The sequence below is a fragment of the Acomys minous genome (genome assembly GCF_964271855.1).
Source record: "Acomys minous genome assembly, chromosome: 1".
Taxonomy (NCBI): domain Eukaryota; kingdom Metazoa; phylum Chordata; class Mammalia; order Rodentia; family Muridae; genus Acomys; species Acomys minous.
In genome coordinates, this window is record NC_140483.1 from 34580883 (window position 1) to 34603970 (window position 23088).

The 23088-nt window shown below is 43.1% G+C and overlaps 1 protein-coding gene across 3 annotated transcripts in view; it reads left to right on the forward strand.

Annotated features, from left to right (window-relative positions):
- Window positions 1-23088, forward strand: part of BRINP2 (BMP/retinoic acid inducible neural specific 2) — a 103483-nt gene that overhangs the window by 28540 nt on the left and 51855 nt on the right. The gene's annotated exons all lie outside the window — the stretch shown is intronic.

The window sequence follows — 23088 nt, forward strand, 5'->3', positions numbered from 1 at the left end:
GTCCCTAGGGTAATATTTTAGGAAAGGGAAAAAATAATCCTTAGAGATGTTTTGCTCACTGAAGGGAGAGGATGGGGGAGAGCACCAGTTGAAGGTCTTTCACCTCATTCTGCCTTATTGCTCCCCAGCGCTGCAGTCGGAAACTTCTCCACTTGGCAGCAGGATAATTCATTTAGAGAGAACAATCGGAGGACAGATTTGAGGGAAATCAATGACCTATTTTCAGTAGGTCAGTAGTTTTGGTTTCCGACTTTGGCCACCTACATGGGGCACCTCTAGTGTGACTTATTAAAGGCAACTTTGCCCAGCATGAGACAAACAGAGTGTGCTTATCTGCTGTGGTCTGGTCCCTCTACTTCTGAGGCTCGAGTCTCAGAGATGGGGTGAGTCTTTCGCCACGTGTTCTGGCAGACAGGAATGGAGGCTATTTGAAAAGTCCGTTCCCATATTTAGTAACTCCCAGTATCTGATGTGGCTCTCCTTTGTATTCAGGTGGAGTCCAGCATGGTGCAGATGAAGCCTTTGCCTGCATTCTTCAGTAGGGATGTAAAAGGCAGCTCGCTAGCACTTACAAGCTGAAAAGAACTTCTTAGCATTCTAATTTTAAAATTGTATTTAGGTTGAAGAATTTAAGATTCAAGCATGTCCTGAGAAGTTGTTCATATCCTATAAAAGCAGGGTGAGATAAAAAGTTGGAGAATGTCTACTTTAAAAAAATATGCACCTAAGTCTAGAGCTTGCCCTCACTGCCTTCCTTGTCTATGCTCTCACCAATGTGTGCCAACAGATATCAGTGGGTCTATGGGTAACATCTGTAGAGAAGCCATCCATTTTACCAGCTTCCCAGCTATCATCCCAGTCCCAGATACCATCGTCTCTTATCTGACCAAGGAGTCTGAACCAGCAACTAACTGGTTTCTATTTTCACTCCCCCCGCCCAGACATTTTAGAAGCTACTCTCAAAATAACAGCCAGAGAAAGCCTCCTAGTATACAGTGTCCCACTCAGACTAGACACAGAGTTTACATTTCTATGGGGTCATCACTTGAAAAATTCCGGTCACCACTAAGTAAATGACCTCGTCTCCTCCAACTTTCTCTCTCAGTGTTCCGTGAAGCTCTTGTCGCTTTGCTGTCCTTGAGATGAGCCGAGCGAGCTTCACTTGCCTCCACTCTTGCCTTGAGTTGCCGTGTTCTGACCCACCATATGCTCCCTCAAGACGGTACCCCACTTGATTCAAGTCTTGGCGCAAACGCAACTTGCACTAAGAACTCTGGGTGACAGCACTCCCCACCACAGACATATTCCCACTTGATATATTCATGCTAAACTGTTCCTATGCTGGCTCTGTGTGCTCTCCACTAAAATGTAAACCCTATCACATTTAAGAACTACTTACTTAGTGCTTAACAAACAGCAATTACTCAACATTTTTGTGGAATAAGCATGAAATAAAAATGATATTCCCTGTGCCATATAGTATATAAAACACACACTGAGTAGAACTTGGGCATCCAAGAGCAGCAGAAAGGTAAACTCATGCTGCTACATCTAGGCCTGTGGCTTATTTTCTCCTAATGTATCTTTTAATTAGGACAGGCTTGAACGGGCTTCTTCAGGCACTTTCACATTCACCAGTTGTATCATAAAGGACTGTTTCTTTAAGAAAAGAGAAGGTAGAATGTTTCTCTAGTTTCCCCCGTGAGGCTCTGAGATGAGTCTGCTTGTCTTTGGAAGTCAGAGACTTTGCATTGTTCTCTTGGTAGCCTGGGTAGGAACGTGCTGTTTCACGAATAGCTGGTGATCATTAGAAATGTCATGCTTGAAGAACAGGAAGTGTTGAATAGTTGATGGGAGAAGAATTCCCTGACATCTAGACCATGCCTGGCGCTCCATGCTTGACTCTGAACTGGGCAACAACTTTATAACCTTGTTCTAACTAGGATGACTTGGGATGGGACGGGAGAATTTACTGAGAAGTGAGAACCACACTTAATTCATTTTCTACTGATTTAAGGAGTATTGGGGGCATCTCTTATATACTACTTAACACTTAAAGGGCTAAGAATAAATTATGTGCCAAGGCAGATAGGGTTGAAGTCTCTGTGCAACTCACAGACTAGTAGGGAAGAGAAAATTTGACAACCCAAACAAATATGTAAAATTACAATGAGCCAGCTCCATGAGTAGAAAGGATGTATTGTCAAGGCTGTAATTGAGAATTTAACCTTGACTGAGAGATTAAAGGAAGCCTTTCTTAAATAAGTCATGTTAGGACTAAGAGCTGTGGGTTGAGCAAATGACAAACGACACAACAAAACATTGATAACGTCACGAATGAGGCCCGTAAAGAAGATCTGTGTGGGTGATTTGCAGAGCAAGGTAGAATGCTTGAGGCTGGAGAAATCAGGAAGTGGGTGGCCATTCGTAACCCTGGATTCATTGCAATGATTTTTATAAATGTGTATACAGCAGTGGGAAGACACGAGATGACTGATGAGTATGGGAAAGTACTGCTTATAGCTGCATAACAAATCACCACCCTTATAGTGACTCGAACCAACGCACATTAATAATCTTACAGTTTCTATGGGTCAGGAATCCATGCTTGGCTTAAGTAGATCTTTGCTCAGAAGCTCACAGGGATGGCAGCATTCAGAATATGGGCTGGAGTTCACTCTCTCCCAAAAGCTGGCAAAGGGGAGAATCACTTCCAAGATCTTTCAGGTTGTTGGCAGAAGTTATATCCTTTAGTTACGTGAGTCTGAGGGCTCCATCCTCTTCCAGACTACCAGCCAGAGGCTTCCCTTGGGTCCTAGCACCCACCAGCAGTTACAACTTACATCATCTTCACCACTGATAATTGAGCACAGAGTCGTTTTCTTTTTCAAGGCAAGCAAGAGACTCTGTCTCTTCAGTTTGCAAAAAGAGAGTCTTATAGTCCGCAATATAATTGTAAGTGACGTTCATCACCTGTGCTATATACTGCATTGGCTAGGAGCAAGTCGCAGGGCCTACTTGTTACTCAAGGACATGGAATTAGAATGGGCTCAAGCCATTTGGGGGTCACCTCAGAGTGAATCAATTGCTGAAGGAGCCAGGAAGATGATGTGATCAGATCTGATGAGCAGAGAACACACTCAAAGGCTTGATGAGAAATGGTAGTTCAGCATAAGGGACCAGCAGTGGATATAGAATGGTAAGCACATGTGAGCAATGCTTTAGAGTTAAAAATTGATGGATCTTGGTGATGGGTTGCACTTAAGGGGCAAGGAAGAGGGAGATAATCAGAAATACTAATGGGTTTCTGTCTGTCAGATAAGTAGATCAGGGGCACTCAACATTGTCACTTGTTAAGAAACATTTGGGAGCTTTAAACAGATACTTACTCCAGACCCCCATTCTAAGTACTTAAAACCACAATCTTTGAGGGGGAGGGTCCAAGAAAGGAAGTTTTAAAAAATCTTTTTAAATGGTTCAAATATGTACATAAGATTGAGAACCTCAAGAACACTATGACAGGAAACCACCTGAGATCATCATGAACCTGATTTAGGATGCCTTAAATTTGAGGACATTCCTAAGATGTCCACTTAATCTGTGCAATCCAGTAACATATACTTCATTTGAGTACAGGAGAAAGGCCAGGGCTAGAGACATGAGTTTCTATACTCTAACTACATTCCAAAGCCATGGGTGTGGGAGCTGCCTCCTAGGGATGGAGTTTACACTGAGTGACAAGAGCTGAGCTTTGAGGAACAGCAACACTTACTGATCTGATAGAGCGTGAGAACGCAAGAAGAAGCCATACAACCCCTACTCCCCCGCCCCCGCGTGCGTGCACACACACATAACACAAAAACATTAAGTATGGAGCAAGAAGAAGAAGGAAAAGAAGTCTCAAGACAAAGATGATTGTCAACAATGGGAAATGAACTCATATAGTTGAGCTGCAGTTGCTAAAACGTGCGAGCCCCTCCCCAGTAACGCATGTTAGGAAACTCCAGCTACCTTTTACTGAACCTGAAACAAAGTGGCGGAATGTTTTTCTCATTGCAAAGGTAATGACTGTAAAATATTGGAAATTTGGAGAAAAGAGATTATGTGAGATAAAGGGAATTTTAATTACTTCATATACTTGGCAATGATAAGATTTACAGGTGATGTGTGTGTGTTATGTGTATATCTTTTTCTGTTAGAGTTTTTTCTAAACATATATACAGTTTTTAGTGGTGAGAGATTTGTTAAATATATGTTACTTTTAATACAATAATAGCACACATGCTGTTTTATAACCTGTATCTTTAAATTCATATATCTTCAACAATTTTCTGTATCATTGAATATTCTAGAATAAAAATACCTTTAAATGAATGTACTGCACTGTATCGTATAATTATGTTATAATTTGCTCAAGTCATCTATTATTTGACATTTAGGTTATTTTGAACTTCCTCTGATCACTAAAATAAAATATAAATAGATTTTGGAATGTTGGAGGGCTGATCAAATGGCACTTCCTTCCTCATCTCTACATTCGAGATCCACCAGAAAAATGAAACCCAAGTAACAATGAGCTCCATCAGAGCACAGAACGTGACCTAGATCTAGAACAAACCAGACAAACGAGGCTTCCTGTTGCTGCCCTGCAGACCTTTCACGGAACAGCAGAGGCAGAGCTCTCTGTGCTGTTTGTTGTATAACACAGAGAAGGCAGAATGCCCATCCTTTGCCGGCAGACGTCAAAGAGAAAGAAGTCTAGAATGAGCAGCGCCAGATGAGGTCTAGCCTTCAGACTCAGTACAATTTTGCCTTGCGGTGACCAGAGAGCATCGTCCCTTGTGTGTGGTAGCTAGCCTTCAAGATGTCCTTCAGTGATGCTCAGTCCCTGGTGTCTACGCCGTCGTGTAGTTCCCTTTGAAACACAACAGCACTTGTTTGTGTAGACAATAAATGGAAGAGAAGTGATGGAGTACGACTTCAAGGCTAGATCCTAAACACTGTGATTCTAACAGTGCTGTTTCTAGGGACACTGTGCTATGAAGGAAGCCAGATTCCAATTTGTGAGCATCATCAAGCTGCCCAATGGAAAGGTCCATGTGAAGAGGAACAGAGACCTTTTACCAAAAGTCAGCACGAGCTTGCCCTGTGCCACCTTATACGTGAATCTTCCCATGCCAGTCAAATCCTCAGATGGCCACACCCCATTGTGATGACAATCCCATGAAAAACCTCATGCCAGGACCTCCTAAAACCCTCACCCTAAAGACCTTGTGAGGACAATAATAACCCTTTGCTATTGTTTCCAGGTGCTAGAGCTTAGGGTAACTTGTTAAACAGCATGGTTTATGATGAAAAGTATGTGCTTTGAAAACAGAAGGTCATATCCTTGGTACTTTTCCTTCCCTGGTACCAACCAGCAAGCATCTTTGTAGCCAAATCTTCATGTTAACAGTCAAAATCATTGCAGCCCTGCTAGATGAGAAGGAGGAGTAGGATCCTGATGTCATGTGGTTGAAACCTGGCTCCATTATTTCAGATGCCACAGCATTAGCCTTAAAGCTAAGCTATCGCAACCCTTGCCTCATTCACACCCTTGCCAGAAGGGTAGTGTCATTACTGTCTGTGTGGAGACAAATGGGCCAAGGCTAATAAAAGATCAATGATAACGTCCTCCAAAGTTGGTAGGAAGCACAAAGGTCTTTGGGCATGTGCTGACTCTTGGGGAAACATTTTTATAAACACAGAAGAAAAAGGTGTCTTACAGATGCCTAGTGTGCTTGCATTGGCTTAATAAAGGGCTTCATACAGGGATGGATATATTTGGTGTGGGGGAAGATAGAAACACACTGATGGTTGGGAATTCAATCCATATCTAAGAGACATGTGGAGAAGAGAGAAAAGAGGCAGGAACAAAAGAAACAAAAAAGCCCAAAGCAATAGTTAATACCTGTGATGTTAGAGAGTTAGAGGAAGACAACAAGGGCCACAAGAGAAGGAGAATTTAGTGAATGCTCCCCCCTGCAGCAAGCTGCTCTTGTTTATGGGTAGGAAGCTATAAAGTTCCAACAGTTGCAGCATCATACTTTTCAAAGGCTTATTTTTAGACTGCTCCTGATAATGCCCCAGGAGTTGCTAGATCTGAATTAAAAACTCCAGGTTTCTATCTCCCCGCCCCTTTCCTAAATAAAGAGTTATTGATTGACTAATGGCCTTCACATCCTGCTGCAAATAGCCCCTAAAGAGGAAGAGAGATGTTACCCAGAGCCCAAGTGGCTAACGGGTTGGAAGAAAACAAGATTGTGCATGGATAGACTGTGAGATGCCTTCGAGCCTACAGAAAGTCACTGGGGAGGGTAAAGGCAGAAGCATTTAAGGGGAATGAGCCAAGCTGTTGAAAACAAACATGGCTGCAAGGCACAGGTACATGAGCATGGATTCATGGGAAGTCCTGTGTGACTGGTAACTCTCTACTGCTACTTTTTAGAAATCAGATTCTTTTTTGAGAGAATGGTGCTTTTTCAAGGGTCCCTGTACTATAGTGAAGAAAGTTTGCGCAGAATATAATCTGAAATCCACTACCAATTGGCTAAATAAACTGATTCCTTATAACCACTCATTGGACTTTAAAACAAGGTACCTTCCTGGCCAACGCATGTAAAATTTCAGGTGTTGCTTGCAGATAGGCTTTCCCTATTCCCGGTATGTTAGTCTGCAATATTGGTGTGGGGTTTTTTGTTTGTTTGTTTGTTTGTTTTGTTTTGTTTTGTTTTGTTTGGCATGGGCTTCCCCTTCCCTGCTCCCTTAAGGCTATTCCCAGGACTGATTTAGAACAGTCTTCCAATAACAGACAGATGTAAGGCTATCAAATTGATCAGGATGCTGAGTTTGGAGAGGCAAGACAAGGCAGAACTACAGAAGAAAAGGGAAGGAAAACAGCGTGGAAGGTCCAGCCATGGCAAGAGCTTCAGAATCACACGGTGATCTGAGAGAAGAGGACAGCGGAGAATAGAACCTAGTGACCACATCCTGGCTTCTTGTGTCAGATACTCCATGCTGGTTGTAAAGTACTGATACCCTGGGCGGCTAACTTACCCACCTACCAGCTCAATTTCACCACCCATAAGAAGAAAACAACTTTGGAAAACAGAGTGTTTTGTTGTATTAGGGAAAAGAGACAATGTATTCCAAGTAGGATAGATGTCTGGTACCCCATAAGTTCCTTAGTAAATAGTATTTCTCAGTAAATACTACCCACAGATAGTAAAAGAGGCTCCTGGTTTGGCGATGAGAAAGTACCTGGGCTTTCATTGGAGTCAAGCTTCATGATGCTTGTGGGATGCAGTATGGGTGGCAGAGGCTGCTATGCAAGTATAAATCCAAGAACTGTATTCAGAGGCAATTGGGGGGGAGGGAGGGGGTGTTTGTGTCACAGCTGAATCTAACAAATGAGAATGGAAGGTAAGGTAAGTACTTTAAGAGTTATGCTCAACTACCTCTTCCCATCCCTGCTCCCTCCAGTGGGAACAGTTTGCCCACCAAATGTTGATAATTGCTCTTCAAAGAAGTGGTGTCTGGTGGCTTAAGTCAGGACGCCATACATTACTATTACACCCCTACTATTACACTATACTATCATAGGTTCAAATCCCAGTCCCTCAGGGGACTCTACTATAATGGTTTACTGATGGCACATAGATATGTACATGGGCCAGACAAATTCACCTTTATTATTTCTATATCATGTGCTTGTTTCTTTTTCTTTGCAAATGTACTGTGTCATCAAGAGATGTCTGTCACCATTTTCAGGACTGGGAGATAAATGTTAGGCAGTAGCAGAGCCCCTTGTATGCACTTAGGATCTTAAAGGCCCTGCTCCAATGCCATTCGCATAGGCTACAGTATGAGTGACACTGCTTCGTGTAGTGCAAGGAAGCTACACCCCTTATGCTGTGGCCTGGCAGCAGAAATGAGTGTTCTAAGTGACGATATTTAAAAAAAAAAAAGAAAAACACACAACAACACAGAATTGGGAGCATCTTTAATTGAAATTTCCAGGGACAACAAGCACAGAAGGCATATGTGTAATTGCTCCCAGGGCCCAGCACACCAGCTGGGATGTGAGGAGGGCAGTTACAGCCTCCGGGTAGCTCATTAGGGCAGAGTGAGGATGGATGGAGGAGACAGAAGCCATGTCCTGCTGAGTCACCGGTGTCATTTCCAGGATCTGCCTGGGTATCCCCATGGGCCTCCTGGCCAAGGACTGACTAAGCACAGGACTGTAGAGTTGGCAGAACATCAAGGCTGTGAGGGCCCAGTGATAGCCGAGGGATAGTCATTTGTGAATGAGTGTGATGGAGTGTTTCTGTTTGTTTACACTAAACCCAGATCTGTCTCACACAGTGGAGCAAACAAGCATGAGATGCCATGATGGTGGAAATGGAAGATTGTCTGACCAGCTGCTCAGGTTGGTGGCTGAGATCTTCCAGTATGGACAGCTAGACTCGCGTCTTGCCAAGAATCTTACAGACAACAAAATGAGGACAAACAAGCACTCCTAATACTCATCTCTCCTTTATTTTCTTAATTAGAAAAAGGCCGTTTTCCTCATCACAAAAAAATGCATTATTCTATTAAAATATGGGAACATACAAAATAACAGAAAATAACCATAATTTCAGCATTTGGCAACAATTATGCACATAAATTTATTTGTGATACTTTCCTTCACAGAGTTCCCAGACTTTTGCAGATATGTTCTGGTTCATTCTGCTATGCAGGTGTGTGAAGACAGATAAAAGAGAATTGTGCATCTTATTATTATCAACATAGGAAAGAAGTGAAAGTAACTCAAACTTGTTTTGCCTAGCGATGATAGTCTGCTGTGTACCACATTCATATACCTAAGTTCTGAGGCAGAATCCATCATGATTTAACAGCAGGGAAGTGGGGGATTAACTTAGTAGATGGATGTGGAATGTCGGAGTCAGGAACTTTGATCCCTTCACTTGTGTGGACCCATCCTTCATTCAAAGTCTGTATGCTTAAGGCAGCAAAATGAAAAGCATGCAACCATTCTTCATGAAGATACTGTATCAGACCACATCATGGCAGTTTTATGATCTTACTGGCTCCTAGCAGGTGGCCACATGTGTTGTCTTATTATTGATAATGTTAACTTTAACCCTTGGAGTGTGAGGGTAGCTGCTTTCTGGATTCTTAGAGAGATACTTTGAAATTAGGAGACATCTCACCAGCAACCTGATGAAATCATCACCCTGGCTTGGCACTGGCCTGTTTCTTGCTTAAATAGATTATCAGTGTGATGATTGCTAAGTGATTTTTCTAAATCCGTCTTTTTTCCTCTGTTAGTTGGCAAGTTATAGATATTTAAAAAGTTTATCTCCTTCATCTTCTATTTACCTGTTTTCTACCTACCAGTCTATATCTGTGCATACAAACTGGCAGACAAGATAGATGAGATAGATGATCGAGAGATAGCCTTATGTGTGTTTATACCTTATACATTTATACCTCATTCACTGGTGTGTACCCTGCTCTTCTTGTCCTGGAGATCATGGGAGCAGGATTCTCAAGGTTCTTCCCTGTTCTTTTGAGATGTGCCCATTATTCTTTGAGAATTTGTTTCTCACTGATGTGTTGGAGCTACAGCTTAAGAGAACCCGAGGGAAATTTTTCAGGAAATTTGTGAGCCATTCATATCCTGTTGGTAGCTTGGAATTAAGCATGGCAAGAGTACTTACATCATGAAAATTGGCAAATGTCATAATAGTTTTTTCCCCCCAGATCTAGCTGTTAAAAAATTTACCAGCATATCACCATTTCTCTCACACAATGAATGTTGCTGGCTCCTCTTATAGGTTAACTGCCTTGTTCTGTAACCATTTACTTTTCCGAGGAGAAAACCAGTAGCTTGCAGCCAATGAGTGTGGTGGGGTGATCTAAGGGGAACAAACTAACAAAGATGTGTGTGTGTGTCGGAGGTGGGGTGCCTGTGGCCACAGACACTAGGAAATATATATGTATACATAAGTCTTAATAAAAAAACTATTTTAGAAAAAGTTTAGGTTTATAGAAAAGTTAGAAAGAATACCAGACTCTTTTGTGGCCCCCACCCAACTTTCCTTATTGTACAACCATGGTATAATTGAAACTGGGAAATACTCAGCACTCAGAAAGTAGAGGCAAGAGAGTCAAAAGTTTAGGATCATCCTCAACTACACAGCAAGTCTGAGATCAGTGTGTCTCAAAAATAAAATAAGGCAAAATGAAAACAAACCCCTAGCAGTTAGTATTATCATTGGTACAGGCTGTTTTAGATTTCATAAGTTTTTCTACTAACATCCTTTATTTCTGTTCCAGAATCCAATCCAGAGTGCTATATCATATTTCATCCATAAGGAAATACATGTATAATTTTACATATCTATCAGTTTATCTACCAATCTATCAAAATCTTTATTTTTTTCTATCTATATTTAAAGCTAGTTCTCATACCTGTAATTCCAAGACTTCACCAGAAGTCTTATTTAGCTTTCATCCATCCCATAATTATCACTATTCTCTGGCCAAGGAACTTGGTTCTCCTCTCTTCAATATTCTTCTTTATAGCTAAACCCCTTATATGTAATAAGGTTGTTAACTCCACTGAGCTTCTGCCCCACTCAAACGTATTTGTGTGGCTTTAGTTATATGTTTTATGAGTTGTCCTTGTCCTCACACAGGCCCAATAACTGAATGCTTTAGAATAAAAAAGATGAAGGGAAGGAAGCAAGTTGTAAAAAGGTATTATTATCTTTTCAGTTCATTCTCCCCAAGTGTTAATCATACCTTGATGGAAATAAATTGCTTCACACAGTTTGTAGTAGAGAGTGCTCAGTAAATAGAATTTTCCCATTAGCTTTCTTGTTGATATTGAGGACCGATGAGCAGATAACTAGAGGCCTTCAAGAAAGCAATGGGGAAAATACAAAATTTGGGAACATGTACACCATTACGTAATTTAGAACCTAGGACCTAGACATGCATGAATTAAGTTCCATTAAAAGTTGGCCTTGCATTTTTCAGAAATACCTCACAGTTTAGGCTCATTAGAATTCATTAACATAAATCAGGATTTAACCCACTGTGTGTGGCCCATCCACTCCATCTAGTTCAACAACAATAACATGTCTGCAGGTATAACCCAAGGCCTCTAGGAAAAGAAACTCCCTTTTCTCCTTAGTTGAGAGCCACTTGGCTGGCTTTGTCTTACATAACTTCTCTGATTGGCTGGCTTTGTCTTACATAAATTCTGACTGGCTGGCTTTGCCTTACATAAATTCTCTGATTGGCTGGTTTTGCCTTACATAAATTCTGTTTTCAATAGATGTAAGAAGCATGATCTTTGATTTTATATTTAAAATTCTTAGTCCATTACTTCATGCTAGTTCTCCAAAGATTTGGACCAAAACTTACAGAAATAATTTACAATGGGGCAGAAGATAATCTTAGCCTTTATTCAGAGACCAGTCATCTCTGGGATCATAGAGTTGTGTGAGTTCCAAGACCTCAGTGGGAAAGTTCCCTGACAGGAATTGGGGCAACAGGATTTGACAAAAGAAAAAGGGCTTTGTAGCCTTCTTTCAAAGAACCGGAAGCATTACCTCCTGGCCTCTGATGCCTACCTCTCCTTTCAGTTTTATGTCCTCCCTAAATGGAATGCTCTTCATTAAAGAAACATTAATTGCCTTTTGGGTTCGAGCCTAGCTTTAAGCAGATGAGCTAAAAGAGGTCATGAATTTCTAAAAGAGCAAGGAATGGTATATGGAAGGGCTTGGAGGGAGGAAAGGGAAAGTAGAAATGAAAAAGACATAATTATAAAAAGGAAACAGTCATTTGATAGATGGTAGATATTTATTAACTTCCCTAAAAGGAAATAAGTTGGAAGATGACTGCCACATTTTAACAAAGGGTTTTATTTGTCAGAGCAGTTTAAGAAATGTGTAGCAGTCTGAGTCAGAATCAAGTTAAATTTCTTTAGAATTACTTCAGTTCTCCATTGGGGACTCTTAAACATTTTTTTGCTCAAGGGCCACTACTAGGCAGTGTTCAAATCACTGCACCATTTCTAAGTTTATACTTCACATTTCGATGGAAGAAGAATCTGGTGTTGAAAAACTAAGATGGCTCAGCACATTTAAAAAAATGCCAAGTATTCAACTCTAACATCTTGACATTGATCCTGGGAACTCAAGGTAAAAGGAGAGACCTGACTCCCAAAAGTTGTCTTTTGACCTCTGCATGCCACACGTGTGCCTTGGCACATGTGCACCTGCACTCAAATGCACACATAGGGTACACACACACACACATACACACACACACACACACACACACACACTTTTTAAGAGACTGAAGGCTAATAAAACAAACAAATAAAATAGCAATAACATAGTAATTTCACAAATTCGAAAGGACTGTCACAAGCTCTCAAGACAACATAGAAGTTTCCTTAAGTGTAAAACACTCTTTTATTTTGAGCCAATGACTTAGAGCAGTGGCTTCAGGGATCTGGGAAAAAAAATAATAATAATAAAAATGTGGTTTGTTTGTTTGTTTCCATCCGTATCCAAGATTGTACAGCAACAAGCCTTTGCTGCTGAAGACTGAGTGAGCGGCCCTGGAAAATCTTCTAGGGTACTGACATCTTAGTGTATGAACAGCAGCTGCAGGTAACTTCCCATTACTAAGTTAACAGGTGGACCCACAGGTAAGATCTAGGTGTCTGTAAACATCAATCTAAGGGAAGAAGAGTCATTTGGCTCAAAACTAAAAAGAGGACTCACAATGCAGGATGGATAGACCTATTTCCCATCAATAGCTATTGGCAAATTACCAGGGGGTAACCAGGACATTCTTTTAGACTTGGTACCTCAAGGTTAGGCGCCTGAGTAGGTTAACTTCAAGGCCCAGCCTTCCTCATAAACCATCAAGGTCCCTCCTGCTACCACATTCACTTCTCCCTTTAAAGCAGCCTTACTGATTGCATTCCCTTTGTCTCCTCATCCTACTCTACAGTTCCCCTTACACCAGTACCAATCAGAAAGGGGATAGTGAAGAGTCACAGTGAGGTTGGGGGATGAGGAAATGAAAGAAAAAGATGGAGGTGAAGGAAGGGGAAAAGGACTTAGACATGGGTTTCTTGGACTACGCTACCAAAAGGGATGATTCTTCCTCGGTGTACTTATTGACATTCACTGAGCAGCATATAGTTTATTTTAGCTCAAGTTTGTGATGTAGCATCTATATTTAATTCTGCAAGCTGTCGGGCAACTCATATATTTACAAACAGTCCCGGAAACAATGTGTTTGCTGCTCACATCTGCATCTCTAACATCTCAGGGCGCTGTGTTGTTTGGCACAGCTCAGGGCATTATCATTTTACATTCTGGTCAGTGCCAAGGCCCAAGTAGGGCAGGTCCTGGGCTAAGAGTTCAGATTCGATGACAGGCCTGGCAGGAAGCCAATAGCGAGAGACGCATCGAAGACTGAAGGTCAGAATGGAGAGTTGATAGTCAGCCCCACCTCAGTGCTGCAGCCTGCATAGTGATGAGAGAGTTCTGTGTGTTTGGCTTGAGTTTCTTTTGGCTTTGCAAGCGTCCAACTACTCTATGTGTATAGAGAAGCTCTGCTGGGAAGCGAGCTGGGGCTCAAGCTATGGGCACCACACAGGTGGAAGGAAGCGAAGGGAGAGGGGAAGCAGAGAAGATTTCTTCTTGAAATATGGAATTGGCAAAATGTGGAGTAGTGACTGCGCCACAGTAGATACTAGGGAAGACACTTGGACATGTTTAGAGAGAAAAATCAAAATTTTTCCTAACAGCAATCTTAACCAACAGGCCAGGATACAGGAAGATGAACTCCGGGTTAAAGCGAAGCTCAGAATGAGGCAGTGGGTAGGCAGGTCTTGGAGGACTGTCTGCCTACCAGTGAACTAGAGGAACGTATAACCGAACACACAGGGCCCAGCAAGAATTGTAAGCATCCCATTCCTTGCCCAGCCTTGCTGAGATTGGGCCCGAAGTGGGACGACAGAAAATTGTGGTCAGATGCTCAGTTGGCCTTAGGGAAATGAGCCTGAAAAAAGTTTATTGTTTTTATTTATGTGTGTATGCCTACATGAGTTGCTGCGTACCGTGTGTATGCAGCACCCGTAGAGGCCGGAGTGAACTGGGTTCTTTGAAATTGGAGTTCTGTGCAGTTGTGAATCACCTGATATGACATGCTGAGACCCAGATTTGGGACCCCTGAAAGAGTAGGAAGTGCTCTTAATTGCGGACCAGTCTCTCCAGCCGTTGACCTTAAGGTTTCTGGGAACACCTGCAGGAATTACCACTGCCCTCGAACAGGCCATGCAGAGAGGCAGTCTGAGAAGCCCACAGCTTGAAGGAGGAGATGGTGTTGAGTACTCATAGCCAAGCTGGAAGAGCAGTGGTAGGTGCCTCTGCTTTCGTACTTGCAGAGTTTAGTGTTTCCTTGGCTCACAGGGCTGTTTTAAGTGACCTAAAGATGTCTAGAGTGACCTCCTGCTTCGACAGCTCCTGTATGGACTCTGTAGCTTTTATGTTTCTAGGCATTTAGAAGGAGCTAGGATTTTCTTGGGGGAATCTTGAGAGACCATTACTGGACTTCTGAATCCTCTCCTCTGTAAAATGTATATAGTACAAATGCCCATTGACTTGTGATGGAATTATGTTCAGATATGCCTACTGTAAACTGAGATTAAATGTAAAAATGCATTTAATATATTAATACCTAAGAATGGAACATCACAACCTGCCACCTGAGTGCAGGGTAGAGTATGGATGGTTCCCTCTCGTGATCATGTGTCTAGATGGAAACCTGCCTTCATTGCTACTGCCTGGCACCATGGTAAAGTCAAACACTGTAATTTGTGCCATTGTGTTGTCAGAGGTCATCTGAACCTGCATCAGCCTTACAGGGACGTTTTCATAAGTTAATGTAGGACAAGCGTTTAGATCAGTGGCTGGTCCATGGCAACAAGGTCTGAACATATGTGGAGGATTTCTAGCAACAGCTCTGAGGCTCACAGGTTTTAGACTTTGAAGTTTTCACTCTGCCACGAACATGGGCAAGACAGAAACAGAACAGGCTCTATTTCCAACATCAGACCTGGGTTTCATTCCTAAACCAGCAGGGCAGCCTTGGGGAACTGCTTGCACTCTGGTAGCCATGCGTGGTTTTCTCACCCATTGAATCATGGGAGCGGCTTCCATCATGGGCTCTCACCTTAGCCTCTCAAATTATGCTGAAATGTAACATACTCCAACTGAGGAGTACTTCCCTCCCTTCCGTCCTCCCGTCCCTATTTATATCCCACTCCTCACATCTCCCTATGCAGAGTATAGCCACCAAAGGCTGGACAGAGTCATCGGCTCAGAAGAGAAGCCAAGCAGCTGTGCAGTCGGCACCGAGCCTCACTTTGAGAGGTTTTCTTGGAGGAAATGGGTCTGAAAGGCATGATGGGCAGTTGTGGGCCCATCTCCTCCAAGAAGCAGGAAGCAGTGGCACGGTGGCAGGGCACTGAGTTTCAGGTTTGAGGGAACTTCAGAATGAGGCCAACACTTTCCTGGACTGGGGCTCAAGGCCTCTGCTTTAAGTTCTGAGAGGCAGTGTGGGAGGGGGCGCCTCTGAGTGCAGGAATTGCTAACCACTCCTGCAAACACAAGCTCTGGAAGATTACCTGTTTGTGCTGCTTTCTCCCTTGTAAGCAGCTAGAAAACTGGCAAATGAACAACAACAAAAAAGTCATGTTCAGTGAAGCGGTGTCTATGGACTGTTGCTTACACTAACTAATAACTTGTGATACAATAGAAAAACTGAGTGAGCTCCCCTTCCCTCTCACACACAGCTCTCTCCAGAGGCCATGCTTTTTAAGGGCTTCAAATCCTCTCAATCTGATGTAGTACCATTGTTATAATTCCTTTGTCTTTTGAGATAGGGTCTTATTAATGCGGTCCTGGCTGGCCTGGAACTGATTATAGAAACTAGGATGGCCTCAGATTCACAGAGATCTGCCTACCTCTGTCTCCTCAGTGTTGGGATGGTGTGTGCTGCCATGCCCAGTTTCTATTTCCCTTTTCTTGATGTCTACTCTGGGAGATAGTTCTCTTTGGATGGCTCACAGAGGGTTTCAGGGCCTATAAGAGGAGGGAAGATTGGTTGGTAGGGAGGCAACAGGAGCTGCTAGGATTTCTTAAATGAGGAAGAAGCTGGAAAGGATTCTGGGGACTCATCTTTGATCTGCAAAGCGATGAGTTTTTAAAGCCTCAAAACATCCAGCTTTTCACTAGAAGATGCACTTGATCAGCAGTGCTACCTTCATCTTTGCTGGTGAGCCTTCCTGACCTGAGGAGAGGACGTGGTGCATGGCAGCCTCCCTGGTCTACGATCTCTGACCCCAGCTTTATGATGTGAGGCTCTGGGTCAGACAAGTCAGCTAGCTGGTCTGACCCATGCAAAGTACCAAGGACACCCAGCAGACAAGTGTGACGCCTCAGCAACTGACAGATGACTCTGTCCCTGACAAGTGAAAGGCTAGCTGTCAGAGAAAGAAGTTTATAAATTTGGAGCCCTAAGGGGATGAAACCTAAAAGGGCTAATGTCACTGAAACTGTCTTCTGAATGTGGAATTACTTATAATGCTCCGTCCATGATCCTCAAGTCCTGAGTGTATAGACATTGCTTAATAAGCGAATGACTGCTTGATGGACAGGGTGAGGCGCAATAAGGAGAGGTGAGTTGTAGGCCTCAGAGTCACAATATCTGGGTTTTGAGTTTTGCTTCTGCCTTCTGTGGAGTGGCCTCCTGAGAGCCCCTATGTCTCTCTCAGCCTCCCCTCTTAAAGGTCTCAAATTAATGTAAGAGCATTTAGTAAACAGTAATTATGATTAGCTCCTCTCTGCATAAATAGTTATTAATATTGTTGACCTGATTCTATGCAGTGAGGATATCTACACCCTCGTGTTCGAAGTTGTTTTCTGGCTGGAGAGGGATGTAGGATTTCAAATGCAGCATCCCTGGTCCATGCCAGTCCTGAGGCTGAAGCTGGAGGTCATGTCTTAGAGCTTAGGGAAGAAAGTGACAACACACATGTCCTACCCACCTGCATTCAAATGAAGGGATGCTTGGAGGTACTGGGGATCTGCAAAGTGCAGCCCCGGGACCTTTATGGCCTGTACTGAGCATGTGTGAAAAATTGCAGCGCTCAGCCTAACAGAGGGTAGACTCCAGACATTGATGGGAGCCAAAGATTCCTTACTTCCACACCCTGGCTGAGGAAGCCACTTCTGTCTACCCTTTCTTTCTAGGAAAAACAGGTTTTTGCATCAACCTGTTGTGGATGACAAGAACAAATAACACTTCTGTGATTTTTTTTTCTTTAAACACTAACACCGTCAGACTTATTCAAGAAAACAACTCCTCAGTAGAGTTGGCCAATTAACTACTTAAATGGCTTGAAAACTTATTTAATGTCACTGCCTAATCTCTTTATGAAATGTCACTGCTCTGGCAGGCAAAAATTTCTGCCTCATACCTCATCTCTCTTATGCTTTACTCTTCCTCCGGCACAGCCCCCTTGCACATGTGTCCCTTCTGTTTGCATAGAATTATGGAACTTCGGTGCTGAGCAGGATTATGGAGATCATCTTTGCTCATAAATCATATTACCGAAGGTAAAGTGAGGCTCCCACAGGAAAGCGCCTTGCCTATGGGCACTAACTTGTAAGTGACAAAGCAAGTACTCTCTATAGCTGTAAGTCATGGGACTGGTGCGGTTACACTTAGGCAGACTCGGATCTGCAACTAAAGCATGGCGTCTATTACATGCACTGATTCACTCTTAGCATCACTGTTCTCTGTTTAAAGAGGTAATTGTATTATCTGTGCTTTATAAGCAATAGCTATCACATACATATTAACTACTTTATGTGGTATTTTGTTAATTATATTTAACATTGACAACTTCATTAATCAAAATATTACCCTTACACCTACAACTTAGCTATGCACTTAGCCTCTCCAGGATGCAGCCCTCCTCTTCAGTAATTGTCTTTTACTGTTTTTGTTTGTTTTTAATGCCCTCAGCACTAAAAAGATTTAACACAGAGCCTCACACATTCCAAGCGAGTGCTCAGCCACTGAATTATACCACCAGTCCCACAATAATTTTCATTCATTTTCCCTATCTACTTCATTTGCCAAGATTTTACATTAGCAGCCTATGCCACAAACTGTGATTGTACCTTATGCCGAAACACCAAGCAGATATGGAGACTGAAGACAAGAGAACTCCAAAGAGATTCACACCTTTTCAGCGGGGTAGTGACCTCAGAGTGGTGGTGACATGGTCCTTATAAAAGCTCTTGTTTTGACGATTGCGCTGCTCACTTCTCATGTGACCTCATCTTATACTTGATTTTCTCTATTGACAAAACTATGACCCATTTAATTCGTGGCTTACAGAACAGATTTGAGCTTATGCACCGAGACAAGAGAAACCTATAGCTTGTTAAACTTGTACCTTTGGTGCAAAGCCAATTTATCTGTCTCGGTGTAAAAATGCCTTAAGTGTGGAGGACAAAGGAAATTATTCATCTTTCTCAGGTAAACCCAGGTAAATTTTTCATGAAGGTGCTAGCATGGTCCCTGTGGAACCATCCTCACAGGTCACATAGAGGCCTGCTCAGAGAGTCAGCTTTTGGATGCATGGAAGAATCCAAACTCAAAGCATGATGGGAAAGGCAATAAATGTTAATGGTGCCTCCAAAAGCTGTGAGAATTTCGACAGTCAAGATTTCCTATCATAGATTGCTGTTACAAACTATCCGGTGATATTCTTGTGAAGAATAAACAGGAAGAAGCCAAAAGCTGTCCCCCCACTTCAAAACTTCAAAAGCCTGACTTTCATACAACTGTCAACCCAACAATTTTCTTTCTTTCTTTCTTTCTTTCTTTCTTTCTTTCTTTCTTTCTTTCTCTTTCTTTCTTTCTTTCTTTCTTTCTTTCTTTCTTTCTTTCTTTCTTTCTTTCTTTCTTTCTCTTTCTTTCTTTCCTAAAAAGCTTTTAAACCCATTTAAGGATCTTAACTCTTAAGAGGAGACATTTTTAGTCAAAACATCTTCAGATCCCCAGGAAAACCACTGAAGCAGAAAGTGTGTGATGCCCAGGCCAGGTTTTTCTGAGGAACAAGGAGCCCTGAATTCAGGCATTCTTGCTGCGCTCAGCAGATGTGGCCCAGCAATCAAAGCCATTTGATTCCAAAGCTGATATTCCTGTAACAGGCAGGTTCCAGCTCATTGTGAGCTCTGAAAAAGCATAATTACAAACAGAGCTGACAAGAAGCATGGTTAACGTAGTCTGATGCTTTCAAGCAGTTTTTCCAGAAGGCGCTCACCTGTCCTTAGGAACCCTCATGCGGCAGGTGGCTACCATGATATCAGATGCACCGGGACCAGTCTGTCAAGAGGCCAAATGGCCGGACCAGGTTATACCTTGTCACAATCTCACTCCTTGATGATGTACGTGAAATCTGATACACCACATAGCTTGAGGACTGATGAGACAGCCTATAAGATGACAAAAAATTACACATGACCTCGCATGGATCTGCGCACTTGGCAAGGGAGGATGTCATATGAGGGCAGATCTGGGAGAGATGACCAATACCGCTCTGTTCCAGAAACTTCCATGATTGCCTCTTCTCCCACAGAGTAGCATTCTGGTTTCCTCTAGGGAGCATGAAGCACCAGACCCTTGTCAGAATAGATGTGGCAGTAGTTTCTTGTGTTTCCGTGGTTTTCCTATTGCCCTGTAACAAATTTGGTATCATCTAAAGTAATACAAATTTAGTATCTCACACTGCTGCATGTATGTGGAGGACAAAGGACAGGCACCCTCCACCTCCTTTCTTCTTCTTCTTCTTCTTCTTCTTCTTCTTCTTCTTCTTCTTCTTTTCTCTCTCTCTCTCTCTCTCTCTCTCTCTCTCTCACTCTTTTTTTTTTTTTTTTTTACTTTTTTTCTCTTAAGACAGGGCTTACAGGAATTCACCATGTGGCTAGGCTGTCCTGCCAGCCAGCCCCAGGGACCCACATGTCTCCCCCTAGCACACATCACTGCATCTGGGTTTTCTGTGTGACTGTTTTAAGTTGGTTGTAAGGATACCAATTAGGTCCTTGCTCTTGCAAGATATGTAACTCACTGTCTGCACTGTCTCCGCAGCCCTGTCTCATAGGCTTAGGCACTCAGGAGACTGGACACAAGGTAATTGTTCCTTTGCTCCAGTTTTCACCAGTCTGAAAGCAATGTGCTGTACATGGAAACAGATCTATGTGGGGTACCAAGCACCCTTCCACTAGCAGCATTTGTTTCCTTGTGGTTGTAAGATGGAAGTTCTCACCTACTTCCTAGTTTCTGGCTGGAGGTTGCTCTCAAGTCTAGGTGCCACTTCTGGTTCCTTGGTACATGGCTTTCATAAGCAGTTCCCAGCATGGCTGTTCGCTCTGCTTGTGGTCTGCTGTTGTCATCTGAAGGCTCACCCAATTAGATCTAACTCATGCGGGGGACATTGTCCAAAGTTACCCTCAAGTCTTTCTTTGCCTCTGCCATCATCTGAGTGACTGTCTGGGCTTTTCAATTTCAACATTCAGCACCTCGAAAGTCAACTAATAGAACCTGATAGTCCATCTTACTGACAGGCCTTGTCTATGCTCAGTGGAGCAGATTATAGAAGGCGTGCTCAGAAGTATGTAGGGCTTTGTGGGGAGGTCACTTTAGGACCCTACTTCCGACGTGTCTTTCCACCAGTGGCTGTAGACGTCTACCTTACTGTGTTGGCCTCCTCCATCAAGGAGCCACAGCTTCCCAAATTAACAAACTTGCCACCCCTACATCAAGTCGTCTTTAGCAACGCAGCAATGTTTTATAAAAGGGATGAACCACTAACGGTAGAACGGCAGGTAGGGCAAATGAGCACCTGCTTGCGTATTGTCAGTTCCGAGCATAATGTCGGGTGCTTATGAGTTCTCATTTATGTTTCTTCAATGGATGAATATGCGAATGATTAAATGGAAAATATTTTGGGCATCCTCATCAAATTGTTTCAGTATAAAAATTGTCTACTCCTTCCACATGCAAGAATGATTCCTCTTTTTAGTTTTAAATCACTCTTTTTTGTTCCCCTGGCAATGCAAGCTTATTTAAAAAAAAAAGCACTTGGGGATTTTCCTTCTATGAGTCTACATTTTTATAGTTAACTTTTTATTCCATGTGGAACTAAGTTCTCGCTGCTATGTATTAAATATTCCATTCTTACCCAATTAGTGTGTGATTGCTTTGCTTTTATATACTAACTGCTGGGTAAGGTTTAATGCTGAGCTCTCCTATTTCATTGATCAACCTGTCCAATCTGTGAGCTAGCATCACTCTTTTAGCTATGAGAATGTTATTGTGTTTTAAGACCTGATGGGGCTGACATGGGGATCTTCCAGAACCTCGGCTTGTCTGGTTAAGTTAGGACAGGCTCACTTACCCCTACTCTGGCTTTCCAAACAGTGAAGCCTCTTTTGGCAAAGAGCCAGATTGAGGTTCACATTTTGCCTATTTTCCTAACTCAACTCCCCTGGCTCCCATCATAATATAATTTTGTAGTTATAATGCCTACTTAACAAACTTTAAGAATGGGGGCAACTTCTAATGAGCTCCCAGCACCCAGCACCCAGCTCCCAATCACTAACTACAAGAGAGCAGGCGGAGGAGAGCTGTCTGAATGCCCAGGCTCCCTAGCGTCCTTCTGTCCTTCCACCCTTATATACAGCACTCTGAAAAGCATCCTGTACCAATGTGCATGCCTCTGCCTCTCAGACTCAGTATAACTTCGGAGCTGAGGATTTCTGGGATGCACACCTACCCCCCAGCAGACCCTCTTAGGCTCTCTGCATTAGCGAGCTAACACATCTCAGAGGGCCCCTGGGGGGTTACTCTGGAAGGAATCCCTCTTTTTCCGCCCCTACAGGGGAGTGAAAGTTCAGAGAATTACCACATCTGTCTCAGCCCTGGGCATCCTATCTCTGGGCTTTGGCAGCCGGAGACAATCCTCAGACCGTGAATTACAGGCCCCGGGCATTGGAAGGTGTTCTGGCACATGCTGAAGTGGTGTTGGCGAGGGGACGCGCACAGAGCTCTGACAGCATGTACTAGAAATTAAAGATTGGAGAAACGGCAGCAGCAGTTCCAGGAAATCCTGCGGTGTGGAATGCTTCCTTGCATCCAGAGGTTGATAAAGGTGACTAGTTGTCCTTAGACAAAGTGTAGGTGCTGGAAACCAGGCTTGGAATGACACACAAGGTAGCTAGGAACAGAGAAGGACAGAAGCAGCCATCTTGCTGGCATCTACCCTCCAACTCAGAGAAAGCAGGGGATACAACTAATTCGCTCCTTCAAGCTGGATGTCTGCAGACATGCTCCATGCTCTCAGCAGCTACACTAGCAGGGTGAAAGAAAGAGACACAGAGTGGCTCCTGCCTGGTGATGGGAGAAGGAGTTCCATGTTCTTTGTGTGGGAATCACCTCTGAGTCTCCATTCTGAGCCCATCCCTGTATCACCTTCAGAAAACCATTAGCGAATTCGGAGCCCCTGGTTTATTTCTAGAGCCCCACCTTCAATACAGAGAGAGGAGAGGCTTGCTCGGGTTTTCTTCGCATCAGAGCAACAAATGGGTGAACATAATTTTCTCTCCCACAAGTCTCCATCTGAAACATAAGTCTGCTCCTAGCCCGGTGTCAAGCTTCAGAGGGCAACACTCAGTCTCTGGGGGCAATTACTGAAACATGTGAAAAACGTTTGTGAGACCAGTGATACTTAGGGAGCCCAGATAGGAAAGGAGCCGACATTCATACTCGCTAAGCTCAAACTCTGTTCTTTGTTTTGCGTGGCTGTGAGGACATAAGTCACCGTCTTAACCTGAGGCCCCTTTTCTCATCTGTGAGATGCTGACAGACAGCGGT